Raw genomic sequence first — 15,002 nt, forward strand, 5'->3', positions numbered from 1 at the left:
ATTCTCAACCAAAGATCAATGACATTCAATCTAGCATTGTCAGGCCAGCTATCACAGCTAATACCTTTGAGATCAAGCCAGGCACGATTCAGATGGTACAGAATTCAGTCCAGTTTGGGGGTTCTCCAACGGAAGATCCCAATATGCACATTAGGGATTTCATCGAGATCTGCGACACCTTCAAGTTCAATAATGTTTCTAAAGATGCTGTGAAACTGAGACTTTTGCCATTCTCTCTGAGGGATAAAGCTAAGAGCTGATTGCACTCTCTACCACCAGGTTCTATTGCGACATGGGAGGATCTTGCTCATAAATTCCTTACTAAATTCTTCCCTATAGCAAAGACGGTTGCAATCAGGAATGCTCTTACTCAATTTGCCCAACAATCAGGTGAATCTTTATGTGAAGCTTGTGAGCGCTATAAAGAGATGCTTAGAAAGTGTCCTAATTATGGAATGCATGAATGGATGGTGATCAATTGCTTCTATAATGATTTGGGAGCACAGTCAAGACCTATGCTCGATGCAGCATCAGGTGGAGCCTTATGGGCTAAAAGCTATGGGGAATATTATGAGCTAATTGAGATGATGATTGTGAATGAATATCAGAATCCAATTCAGAGGCTACCACAAGGCAAGGTAGTAGGAATTCTGGAAGTGGATACAGCTACGGCTATCGCTGTACAACTAAAGGCATTGACTATGAAGCTCGATTCTCTGACCAACTACGGTGTTCATCAGATACCTAGTGTTTGTGAGCTTTATGCAGGATCGTATGCGACAGAGCAATGTGCTATATCCAGTGAATCAGCTCAGTTTGTGAGCAACTTTCAGAGGTCGCAACAACTTGTTCCTGCTACTTATCATCCTAACAACCGCAAGCATCCTAACTTCAGCTGGAGCAATAATCAGGGTGGTATGCAACAGCCATAACAGCCATACCAGCAATTTGGAAACAAGCAATTCAATCCTTCTAATTTTCAACAATATTATGCATCAAGGCAGCAATTTCAGCCATAGGGAATGCAACAACAATCTCACGGAGGTGCCGGTCAATCTTCTAATGAAAAATCTGAATTGAAGGAGTTGGGGCTTATGTGCAAAAGCCAAGCGGTTTCGATCAAGACTCTGGAGAATTAAATAGGGAAAATTGTTAACTCATTATTTAACCGACCACAAGGAACTTTTCCGAGGATACGGAAGCTAATCCAGGCAAGAGGGAAGTCAAAGAACAGCTTAAGGCAATCACCCTGAGGTTTGGAAAGGTCACGAGCCCACAAAATCATCAAGACAAAGATTCTGAATTTTTTCTCCAGAAGGGCAGCGCGCCCGCGCCCATAAGGAACGCGCCCGCGCCCATAAGGAGCGCTCCCGCGCCCTCTCAATTTCCCAAAAATGAAATTTTGGCTGATTCAGTTGTACGGAAGGGTGACGAAGCGGAACCGAAGAAGAATGCTGTTGAAAACACTACTCCTAAGGATAATGCAGGGGATAAACAAGTCTATATGCCTCCTCCATATCCTAAAAGGCTTCAGAAGCAGAAGTTCGACAAACAATTTGCTAAGTTTCTCGAGGTTTTCAAGAAGTTGCACATTAATGGTATGCTAAGTTCATGAAGGGTATTCTATCTCGGAAGCTAAAACTTGAAGAGTTCAAAACCGTTTCTCTAACGGAAGAGTGCAGTGTTGTGCTGTAATAGAAACTACCTCCTAAACTTAAAGATACAGGAATCTTCACGATAACATACACCATTGGAAATCTATCTTTCAAAAAGTGTTTGTGTGACTTGGGAGCTAGCATCAATATGATGCCCTTGTCTGTCTTCAAGAAACTTGGTCTGCCTGATCCAAAACCGGTAAACATGTCCTTGCAACTGGCTAACCGTTCCATCACTTATCCCCGATGAGTAGTGAAGGATGTATTGGTTAAGGTGGACAAACTCATCTTCCCTTCTGATTTTGTCATTCTGGACTTTGAAGAAGATAAGAAGATTCCCATTATCTTGGGGAGACCATTCTTAGCTATTGGCCGAACTCTGATCGATGTATAGAAGGGTGAGCTTACTATGAGGGTTCAGGGCCAGGACGTGACTTTCAATGTCTTCAATAAAATGAAATTCCCTGCTGACGAAGAGGAGTGATTGAAAGTAGAGTTGGTCGACTCTGGAGTGACTTCAGAGCTTGATCAAATATTAAGGACTGATGCCTTAGAGAGAGCCTTAAAAGGGGAATCTGATAGTGAAGATGAAGAGGGGCAGAGCAGCTGCAGTATTTGAATGCTTCTTCATGGAAAAGGAGATTGGATTTACTATTCGAGTCTCTTGGATTAGCAGAGCTGAAGAATTCTCAGGATCTATTGAGGAAGCTCCCACACTTGAGCTCAAACCACTGCCTTATCACTTCAGGTATGCTTTTTAGGTGATGCATCTACTTTGCATGTTATTATTGCATCTGACCTTTCAGGTAGTGATGAAGTCAAGCTCTTGAGAAATCGGAGAGAGTTTAAATCAACAATTGGATGAACTATAGCAAATATCAAGGGAATAAACCCTTCTTATTGCATGCATAAAATTCTGCTTGAGGAAGGAAGTAAGCCAACAATTGAACAGCAGAGAAGACTCAATCCTATCATGAAAGAGGTTGTGAAGAAGGAAATTCTTAAATGGCTGGATGCATGGATCATCTATCCGATTTCTGATAGTTCATGGGTGAGGCCAGTGCAGTGTATGCCTAAGAAATGAGGCATTATAGTTGTTGCTAATGAAAAGAATGAGCTCATTTATACTCAGACATTCACAAGATGAAGAGTATGCATGGATTATCAGAAGCTGAATAAAGCCACCAGGAAGGATCACTTCTCTCTTCCATTTATTGATCAAATGCTTGACATGTTGGCTGGGCATGAGTATTATTGTCTTCTATATGGGTATTCAGGCTATAATCAGATTTGCATTGCCCCAGAAGATCAAGAGAAGACCAATTTTACTTGTCCTTTTGGCACTTTCGCTTTACGTCGAGTTTCTTTCGGACTTTGTGGTGTACCTGCCAATTTTCAGAGATACATGATGGCCATGTTCTATGACATGATTGGAACTAATGTGGAGGTATTCATGGATGAATTTTTTGTGTTCGGGACTTCTTATGATGAGTGCTTGCATAATCTTGGTTTGGTGCTGAAAAGATGTGTTGAGACCAATCCGGTGCTCAACTGGGAAAAAAGTCACTTTACGGTGCAACAAGGTATCATTCTTGGGCACAAGGTATCTATCAAAGGTCTTGAAGTGGATAAGGCCAATGTGGGGGTTATTGAAAATCTTCCTCTACCAATCTCAGTTAAAGGAATCCGCAGTTTTCTTGGTCATGCAGGTTTTTATCGGCGATTCATCAAAGATTTCTCAAAAATCTCTAAACCCTTGTGCAATCTATTGGAGAATGATGTTCCCTTCAAATTTGATGAAGAATGTTTGGTTGTGTTTAAGAGCTTGAAGAAGAGTTTGACTACAACACCTGTTATTATTGCACCTGATTGGAATAAACCATTCGAGATGATGTGTGACGCTATTGATTTTGCAGTTGGAGCTATTCTTAGCCAGAGAAAGAAGAACATTTTTCATGTGGTTTACTATGCTAGTAAAACCTTTAATGGTGCCCAACTGAATTACACTGCTACAGAGAAGGAGATTTTGGCAATTGTCTACGGTTTCGAGAAATTTTGATCTTATTTGCTTGGGACAAAAGTGATGATTTATACTGATCATGCTGCTATTCGATATATGGTCTCGAAGAAAGATTCAAAACCTTGATTGATTCGATGGATTCTCTTGTTACAGGAATTCGAGCTGGAAATCAAAGACATGGAAGGTATAAAATATCAGGTAACGGATCATCTCTCTCGTTTGGAAGATCACGGCAAAGCTTCACAAGATAAGATGTTAATTAATGAATCTTTTCCCGATGAGCAACTCTTTGGGGTGCAAGAAGAAGAACCATGGTTTGCAGAATTTGTGAACTATCTTATGAGTAATGTTATTCCCCCAGAACTCTCTTATGCTCAAAGGAAGAAGTTTCTACATGAAGTGAAGTGGTATCGATGGGATGAGCCGTTCTTGTTCAGACAGGGATCAGATCAGATAACAAGGAGGTCCATTCCATATAGTGAGACGGAAGGTATTCTGCGAGATTTTCATGCCACTGTGTATGGTGGATATTATGGTGGAGAGAAGACAATTTCCCGTATTCTTCAAGCGGGATTTTTCTAGCCAACTTTGTTTAAAGATGCACATCAGTTCGTGTTAAGATGTGATCGCTACCAGTGAGTTGGAAATATGTCCAAGAGAGACGAGATGCCTCTTACTGTGCTTCTCGATGTTGAGATTTTCGAAGTTTGGGGAATTGACTTCATGGGGCCATTTGTCTCGTCATGCAACAATCAATATATTCTTTTGGTGGTGGATTATGTGTCCAAATGGTTGAGGTTAAAACTTTTCCAACCAACCATGCTAAGGTGGTGATCATTTTTCTTCATAAGCAGATATTCACACATTTCGGTACTCCAAGGGTCATAATCAGTGATGAGGGATCGCATTTTTGTAATCACAAGTTCACTGTATTGATGGAAAGGTATCATGTGAATCATCGTGTTGCCACATCCTACCATCCTCAAACTAATGGGCAAGCTGAAGTGTTGAATCGAGAGATCAATCGAATCTTAGAGAAGGTTGTGAGTCCATCAAGGAAAGATTGGTCTTTGAAGCTCGATGAAACTATTTGGGCCTACAGAACAACATTCAAGACTCCTCTAGAAATGTCTCATTTCCAGTGGTGTACGGTAATGTGTGTCATTTGCCTGCGGAGCCAGAACATAAAGTATATTGGGCTTTGAAGAAGTTGAATCTTGACATGGTAGCTGCTGGAGAGAAGGGAATGCTTCAACTTAATGAACTCGATGAATTTCGACTATAGGCTTATGAAAATAACAAGTTATACAAGGAGAAGGTCAAGAGATGGCATGATAGGAGGTTAGTGCACAAGTTATTTGTGCCTGGTCAACAGGTTCTATTGTTCAACTCTCATCTCTGACTTTTTTCAGGAAAGCTTAAGTCGAGGTGGTCAGGTCCATTCATCGTCAAAACTGTGTTTCCACATGGAGCTGTGGAAATTTTTGATAAGCATCCAGACCAAGCGTTCAAAGTAAATGGTCAAAGGTTGAAGCAGTATTATGGGGATACGGCGAACCGTGAGGTGGTGAGCTCCATTCTTTTTACAACTTAATTTTAAAGTTTCACGTCAAGCTAGAGATATAAAATCAAGCACTTCGTGGGAGGCAACCCATGCTTCATTGTATAGTAGTTTAGAAAAAGAAAAAAAAACAAAAAAAATGAAATTTTTATAAGGCGGGCATGAATGAGCCGCTTACTTTTCCTTCTTCGTGTATGAACAGGTATGCTAGGGCTTGGAACCTATTTGTGTGTGCTAATATCATGCAATCTTCACATTCACACGAGGTTACTGTGGATCGGGCTATTCTGCTGTGGGGGATTTTGAAGGAAGAATATGTTTATCTCAGTTATGTGATTCATCAGAGTATGCTGCATTTTCTGCGAGGAGGGACCACATGGGCGATTCTTCATGCCTCCATTGTTACGAGGTTGTGCACTGCGGTGGGTGTTAGGTGGCCCGAGTATGAGCAGTTACAGATGCTGAGTGCTCCTATAGATAGCTCGATGATTTAGCAGATGAAGGAGTGGTATGGCGGTAAAGCCGATGAGAAGGGCTTGGGTTATACATATGATCATCTACCGGGTGGCCAGCCAGCTGATCAGACTTATGTAAGGGGTTCTTCTCAGGCATCTCAGGCAGCTACTAGATCCTCTCGTGGAGCCAATAGGTCTTCTCATGCTAGACAGGGGTTAGTTCTGGACTTGGAGATACGCAGTACAGGCGATTGACTAGGCGCATGGATGTGATGCACGACATTCACAGTCATTTTGCTGCGGATTTGTCACATGCTTTGGATACTGCTTTCCGGACCACTGCTGTCGAGGTGGATTGGCCTATATTTGGAGCTGATTCTCTGTACCCGCCACTTGATACTCCACCCGATGAGGGTGATCCTACTGACGACTAGGTATGCCTTGTATCCTTATTATTGCCTTCAATGGGGAAATTGAAAATTTTAAGTTTGGGGGTGATAATGTAAGCATTATTAGTGTGTTTTGTGTTCATATAGATTCATATTGCATGTTTAGTGTAGTTTATTCATATTTGTGCATGATTGTTCATATAGTTGTTTGCATTTTTGTTTTGCATATTTGTTTGTGTTTGTATATGAGTCCATTTAGTTGCATTTGAATGCATATAGCATGATCCCTTAGGTTGAGTTGTTTTTTATTGGTAGGTTGGTGTTGATTTGAGTGTAGTGATGTCGAATAGAGGGATGCTTAAGTCCTATGAATTGATTTGTATGCCCAGAAACAAAGTTTTTTTCACAAGTCTTATAGGTTGCTTTTGAACTAGATCATGATCATACTTGTTTATTTGTTGGAATTGAATCACTTGGTTATATTTAGAATTTTTGATATTCTCGTAATGACTTAGGAAAACTGATTTTTAAACTAGGGGAAATAATGGTTTTCATTGCTTGTTGTGAATAAAGCTAGGCGTCAAATGGCTAGTAGCTGGCTCATATTTTTATGAGTAGTATAGGGTTGAATGAGATGGAGCGAAACACACTCATTCAGAAATCATTGAAAAAGAAAAAAAAGTAGGCAAAAAAAGAAGAGAAAGAAAAAAGAAAAGAAAAGAAAAAAATTGTGCTAGTATGTGTTTATGCATAATTGACCAAGGGTGAGCTCTTTAATACTCGAGCAATTAAGTTGTAGGGGACTTTGTGCCTAGTGACCTAAGGCTTGTATAGTCTGAGATCCACTAACCTAACGCTCACTACACAGGTATTGTATAAGTCTTTTGGGACCTCATTCATTGCACGGTTAAATAAGCATTTGTGTTTATTTATTCATTATAATAGCATGAATCCTTGTATAACTCTAGTAAAAATTGAGGTGTTGTTAGTCATTATGTGTTTAACATTTATTCTATTTATAAACTTGTGATTGTTTTGGCGAAAATAGGATATAATTATTGATCTAGTGTTGAGAGTATATCTGATAAGCATTTCACACATGCACATTTCTGACTTGTAAGTTGGTTTATGGGATTTAGTTGAACTCTGTTTCAAGTAACTGCATTCTTAGCGACATTTGCTTGTTGATTGGTTATGGTTATTCCGAGGAAATCGTTATATTGTCATTTAGTTGTGTTTTTAGTGTTGAGTCTGTTTATGCTTGAGCACAAGTATCGATTTAAGTTTAGGGGTGTGATAAGTGGAATTTATATCCACTTGGAACGCTTCATATCGGCTTGAGTTGGTGTTTTGGACACAAGTATTCAGTATTTTTATGTGTTTTGTGTTGAGTCGTTACTAGTCAGGAGGTGGAGAGGAGCTTCATAATGATTTTATGCTAATAAGAGATCTAGGAATAAAGTTGCGGAAGTTTGCGAGAAGATCAGAGCGCAAAACAAGAAAATGCAGAAAGTCCGAGAGAGCAGGTGCGCTCGCGCCTAAAGGAGCGTGCCCGCACCCATGTTTCCAGAGAAGGAGCGCGCCCGCACTAGGTAGAGCGCGCACACGCCTGACACTTGTTGCGCAACCCTGATTTGAGTCTGATTGGATGATTTGAAGAGTCCAGGTGATCCAGGGGATTATATATAATGAAAAGAAAATGTTTTTAATAACAAGGGAGCCATGGAGAATATTAAGAAGACCTAGAGCACACGAGACGACTAAGGAGAAGAAGAATTAGTTCATTCTTTTGTATTCTTCAATTTAGGCTATACTTTTGGATGCTTGTTTTGTTCTTGTTCTAAACCCTAGTACTTTATATATTCTTGCGTAGTATTCTAAACTTATTAGTATCATGTTTTCATTGGAACCCATGGTGACGATGTGTTCGATTATAACATCTAAGATTGTTTGTTAATCTCTATTGGAGCGATAGTGAATATAGAGGTTTAGAACTTGCCATGCTAGCATAGGTTTATGTATGAATTGACATGCATAATTCGTAGTGTAATTTTAACCATCTTACACACCATATGTAATCATAATAGATAACTTGTTCTTAAATCGTTATGTTTTCAAATTCTGTAGACATATAGGGTCTAAGCATAATTGGTGTCTATTTGGCTTATATCTTGATTATGGATGCTCAGTAGTAGGGTATACGTATATCGAAAGATAGGGTATGCTAATTTCGTGTTATCTGATTAGTTATCATCACCATCGCATACTATTGATAAAGACATAAACTTTGAATGAAATATTTAATGAAGTTAGAATCCCATGTTTTATTCTTATATAAGTAAATCAGTTTTAATCTCTTAGTCAATGCATGCTAGTATAATCTCTTAAGTAGTTAATCAACTCAAATTTGTTACTTGTCTTAGCTGTGAACGATAATCATACATTATTGCATAAGTTCATAATTTGAACTTAACCTAAACCAGTCTCTGTGGGAACAAACTTGACTTAAATCTTATACTACTTGTGATCGCGTACGCTTGCGTGTATTTTCACGTGTATTTTATTGCGAACACTCAGCTCGATAAATATGGATAATTTCTGTTCACAAACACTGATATACAATTATTGTCCATTCGATTACAATTTTATTTTGATTCCTGACTTCCCTTGATATGATGAATACTCTATTCATATTCCAATAGATTACACCTTATATATATCCTGATATATTACGATATTGGGATACATCAAAGTATACCTATTGTTCCGGATGCTCATCTGTGGACTGGATGGTGACAATAAGAACCAGGTATAAATTGGATCCTCTGGGCCGCAAATTAACCGGATCCTTGTATTGGGCCGTAGAGTCTGGGTACCCGAATTGATCTATACAGGTAGGTATAGATCTACATTATATCCTGACTGATTAACATGATATGGGTGCGAATGTTGATCTTGTGTCCAGTCTAGTTAATTGATAATCGCCAATAGTGGCCTTCATTATTCTTTGCGGAAATATATAGTTACATATACAATCAGATTTCTGGTTCATTTATCTTTTTGATAACACTGTATATATATATATTGTGGACTTGTTGAGCAATTATGGCTCACCCCTCTTGTTGTTATTTACTTTGTTTTTTAGTTAAGGTAGATGATGAAACTCATTCGAACCCGAGTGGTAAAGAAACGAGTCAAGCAGCGGGATCCTCTAGCACCAAAGGTGTTAATCCCGATAAAAGAAGAGAGCTTTGAGCTTGTAGAGCAGGTGTAGTATAGATAGATGTAGTGTGTGTTTGAATAAGTGGAATTAGTTTAAAACTTGTGTAGATAGTTGGCTTGTAATAAAGAGAGTTGTATGAGATTTTAAATTTGGATTTGTAATAAATATAGTAAGTTGTTCTTGTTTTTATACCTCAACCTTATGGATCCTGGATAGAATATTAAGGGGTTGGATATATATTTGTAATAATAATTAAACAGGTTTATATTTTATGTTAGTGATTAACAAGTAACACCCAGATCTAAATCCCGGATTTAGAGGGCGTTACACACTTTCTTCACCAGGTTCAGGATCTTCACACAATAACTTGACAGTGCTTTCAGGAAATACGCTCTTTAATTCATATCCATTATCCCATACCTGACCAAACTATGATTTATGAGTGCCATTGATCTTTAGGAGTGCTCTAGTCTTAGCCCTTTAAATAACATGCTTTGATACTTGACATTTCAAGTCATTGAAGATTTTTTTATGAAATGTTTTAACTGGCCATTCAGGGTTCATCCTAATTTCCTTCTCATAATGCTCTGCAAGCCAGACTGAATTGATTTATTTCTGTTCAAATGTAGGCAGGCATCTGTGTTTTTTGACCAATGTCCTTATCTGATAAGTTGGAGTCTTATTAAAGGGAGAAGCATAGACAGTCCATTTACAATATTTTTTGCACATATATTTGATCTTCCTTCCATAGTTTTTAACAAGCTCAACAAGTCTTCTATCCATGATTGCACGATTCCTTACAGCTTTCCTAAAAATCTGGGAACTTTTGAACAACATACTAAGCTCAAAGACAGGTATTTCCATATCCACCTCTTCATTGAATTATGGAAATTGTGGCTCATCTTCATGATCTTCAAATATCAGATCATCATCACTCTCATCCTTGTTTGAGGCATCTGAGTGCCAAGACTCATGTTAGATATATTTGATAATGTCATGTGTAATATGATTTGTGTTTAGTTTTCAGATCTTACCTAACAGGACAAATCAGTACTTAACTGGAAATCAGCACTTATAGTGAAGACATAACTTAAGATATCAGAACTTAAGTTATCAGAACTTAAGTGGTCAGAAGATATTTATCAGGAGATAATATCAGGACTTAAGATGACTTTCAGATAAGGCAGGCGGCTGATTGAAAGGAAAGAAGATCGAGACTAAGACAGAAATAAATATGCATGAAGAAGGAATTCTATGAAGAATAGAATAATTGAAAGAAAAGATAACTGGTTGATATATTTTAGGAAGCAGAATTATATTCCATATCAATTAGAAGATTATCTTGTAACTGTGTAGTATATAAACACAGGCATAGAGTTTACACTATAAGTGTTACGATTATCGAAGTTATTATTCTTAGTAACTCTAGCAGCTCTCGTGATAATTTGTTCATCACTGAGAGAGGACAATTCCATATTGTAACAGAGTTTATTGTGTTGAACAAAATCTGTTTTCTGTTACTTGAGTTCTTATATTCGATTTGATTGTGCTATACACTGTATTCATCCCCCTTCTACAGTGTGTGTGACCTAACAAGTGGTATCCGAGCAATCTGTTAACACACAAGCAGTTTAAGATCCAAAAACAATCATGTCTGAAGAAGAAACTCCAACCAAGCCCACCAAAACTGAAGAACCTCCAAAAACCATAACCCATTGTCGATATGAGACTATAAGAGTTCCCATGTTGAAACCTTCTAAGTATTCCATATGGAAAGTGAAGATGGCTATGTTTCTGGAAGCTACAGATCCAGAATATCTCGACATGATTTATGAAGGACCACATATGCCAACCAAACTCTCTGTGGAAGTTGCAGGTCAGCCAGCAAAGTCTGTACCAAAGGAGAAAAGTGATTACACTGCTGAAGATATCTCATCAATTGCAAAGGATGCAAAGGTAAGACACTTGCTGCATAGTGCCATTGATAATGTTATGTCAAACAGGGTAATTCAATGCAAGACTGCAAATGAGATATGGAATGCTTTGGAAACAAGGTATCAGGGAACTGATGCAATCAAGAAGAACATGAAGATGATACTCACTCAAGAGTATGGGCACTTTGACTCAAAGCTTGATGAGTCATTAACTGATTTATATGACAGATTTGTCAAACTCTTGAATGATTTGTCACTAGTTGACAAAGAGTATGATATTGAAGATTCAAATCTTAAATTCCTGTTAGCACTTCCTGAAAGATGGGATTTGAAGGCCACAATAATAAGAGACAACTATAATCTTGACGAAACAACTCTTGATGAAATTTATGGGATGCTCAAGACTCATAAACTTGAGATGGAACAAAGAAACAAGAGGAATGGAAGAAAGTCAAGGACAGTTGCTTTTGTGGCTGAGTAGGAAATTCCTAAAGAAGCTGCCTCAAAGAAAGGCAAGGGCAAGGCTCTCATCACAAAGTCTGATACTGAGTCATCAAGTTCTGATAGTGATAATGACTCATGAACTGAAAGTATATCTGAGATAGACCCTGATGAAGAGATGATGAAGTTGTGTGCGCTTATGGTGAAAGGAATCACAAAGATTGCATACAGGAAATTCAGAAGAGGAAATAAGTTTTCCAGGAAGGTGCAAGCTCTGAAAAGAAAGGTTTCAGAAAATCTGAAGGCAAAGGAGGAAAGTCTGACAGAGGAGATTACTCAAATGTTAAATGCTACAACTGTGGTGAGAAAGGCCACATATCTCCAGATTGCAGAAAAGGGAAAAGTGACAAAGGCAAGGCTCTTGTCACAAAGAAGAAAAGCTGGTCAGATGCTTCAGATTCTGAGGATGAGGAAAACTATGCCTTGATGGCAAATGCTGATAGCAGTTCTTGTTGTGCAAGACATGCCTGTATCATAACAAGACTAAGTCATATTAACAACCCTAAGATTAGTTGTATTGTAACCTTAATCTGTAATTCATACTTGTAACACTTAATGTCTCTAAAATGTAAATGGAGCAGACTGGAGCATTTTTCTCTAAACAGTGTCAAGCCTAAGAATTCTATCTGGAAGAAGATCAAGAAGATCATGCCTCTGAAGAATTATGAAGATGCTTGGAGTTGAATAAATCTGTTTGGTGTAAAACATTCTAAGTCAAGATCTCTACAAGTCACAGAATTAGTGTTATAGAGAAATCATTCGAGAACTCTAGAATGACTTATCGAGAAGTCATTTAAACTCCAGAGAGTACCGACGGATGAGTAACATCTACCCGACGGATGAGCAATATCTACTCGATGGATGAGAAATGTCTACTCGACGGATAAGCCATCACTACTCGACGGATAAGCAACATCCACCGGGTGTAGAGAACTCAGGAATTTTCTGTCGAGAACTCAGAGATATCAACAAGTATACATTCATTAGAGAACTCTGAGTTATCGATAAGCCAAAGTCCATTAGAGAACTATGAGTTATCGATAAACCAAAATTCACTAGAGAACTCAGAGTTGTCAATAAGTCTAGGCAACAATGAAGTTTCAGAGATATCGACAAGCCAACATGCCTATTGAGATGTCGAGTTCTCTACAGCTTAACTGAAGATCTCGAAGTGAAGAAATTTCTCTAAGTACAGAATTGCAGAACAGTTCAATATCCAAGGTTGTAAATCAACAAACAGTTCACACAGCTGGATTGAGAAGTCTACAAAGAGCAGCTTGAGAGATGTGCAAGATCAACGACAAAGATTAACTGACAGAGGAGATTAAAGTTAACACGGGATGCTAAAGATATGCTAAGCCAGAAATGGAAGATTTGCTTTTCTATAAATAGAAATGACAAGTGACAGTTTAGAAAAGCTAATAGCATGTTTATTATCCACTGTGTAAACCAGCAGTTAACTGAGTTATAAAGTTAACACTGGTCCTCTAGATAAGTTAAGAAGAACAATCAGAATAGAAGAGAGTGTGTGTTCTCTCTCAAGAAAGAAGCTAAGTTCTAAAACAAGAACTTAGAGATTTTGTAGCAAAATACTGCTTGATTTTTAATATAAAATTAAGTGAGTTTTGAAGATCTTTGTTTTACATATTTGCACAGCTATTTATGTTTAACATCCATTCTACTAAATCATAAACAACAACCAACTGCTAAAGCCTAAATCGATCAAAAATCAAACATTTAAGCCAAAACACATTCACCCCCGCCTCTGTGTTGTATTCATACCTAACAGTTTTGATACTGCTGACTTCAAGGTACCTCAAACTACTTATGCCTTTCATACTGATGTTATTACTGAGTTGAGAAGATATCTTAAAACCATGTTCATTAGTTATAAAGATCAAACTTTAACATGTGAAAGATTAACTTCTGAAAATCTTGCTTATAAAAAGAGGAATGATTATTTAGAAAAAGAGTTAGTCATGTTCCATCAAACTCAGAAAGATAGAGATGATGCCTTTTATGTTAGGGATGAAGTGTTAAAAATGAATAAATCTCTAAAAACAGAGTTAGAAAAGGAAAGAGAGATTATCAAGACTTGGACTAACTCAGGATATTCTTAGTAGTGGAAACTGGAAAGAGGGCTTAGGTTATGGAGATGATAAGAACAGTAAGGGAACTGTAGAAACTGAGCCTATAGTTGTTAAACAAAAACCAAAGGTAAATCCTGTTAAGTTTGTAACTGCAAAGTCAGATATTGAGAAATCAGAAGTTAAGGAGAAAGTAACCTCTGACAAACCTAAACAGGATAAGCCAACTGAAGTTAACATAGGCATAATGACTAAGAAGCAGCTTAAGCATAAGCTGAAAGATGTTAAGAATGTAAACAAGGTAAAGCCACCTAGGAAAAATAGGAATGAAAAGGAAGGTGTGAACAAAAGTAAAAATTATAAGCCTGTTCCTAATGCTCCTAGAAAAACATGTCATAACTGTGGAAATTCTAATCATCTGGCTTCTTTTTACAGGAAGAATAAGAATATAAACTCCTTACCTTCAAAATCAGAAGTTAAGAGTCAGTCTGTTAGATATAAGTCACAAACTTGTTTTCATTATGGTAATTTATGGCATTCCATTTATACTTGTAAGGAATATCATAGTTTATACTATGATTATTATCAAATAAAACCTTCTGTAAAGAAAGTTAGCATTATTCCTTCTAGTATAAGTTCTGTTGCAAAGTCTGATATTGCAAATTCTGATAAGAAAACTGTTAACATAAACTCTGATGCTAAATCCGCTGCAAATGTTAACAAACTTAAAAAGGCCAAAGGATCCAAGCAAGTCTGGTTCCTTAAAACTAATTATTAGTGGTCTTTGTGATTGCAGGGCAACAGGAAGAAGATCCTAGTTCTGGACAGTGGATGTTCAGGATATATGACTGGAAATAAAGCCCTGCTATCAGACTTTATGGAAAAAGTTGGCCCAGATGTTTCTTATGGAGATGACAACATTGGAAAAACTCTGGGATATGGAAATATCAATCTTGGGAATGTCATCATTGAAAAAGTAGCTCTGGTCTCAGGACTTAAACATAATCTGCTGAGTGTGAGTCAAATATGTGACAGAGGTTATCATGTGGATTTCTTTGAAGAACACTGTGAAGTTGTAAGCAAATCTACATGCAAAGTTGTTCTGAAAGGATACAGGCATGGTAAAATTTATGAAGCCAAGCTTTCAACAAGTATTGATGGTTCTGCAATCTGTCTG

At 37.8% G+C, this 15,002-nt stretch overlaps 1 non-coding gene across 1 annotated transcript; it reads right to left on the reverse strand.

Moving 5' to 3' along the window:
• Positions 1 to 350: 350 nt before the first annotated feature.
• Positions 351 to 457, reverse strand: LOC141698785 (small nucleolar RNA R71). The gene has a single exon (XR_012565287.1). It is a non-coding gene; the product is annotated as a small nucleolar RNA R71 (small nucleolar RNA).
• Between the last annotated feature and the right edge of the window lie 14,545 nt (positions 458 to 15,002).

This window comes from Apium graveolens, chromosome 11 (genome assembly GCF_009905375.1).
Source record: "Apium graveolens cultivar Ventura chromosome 11, ASM990537v1, whole genome shotgun sequence".
Taxonomy (NCBI): Eukaryota; Viridiplantae; Streptophyta; class Magnoliopsida; order Apiales; family Apiaceae; genus Apium; species Apium graveolens.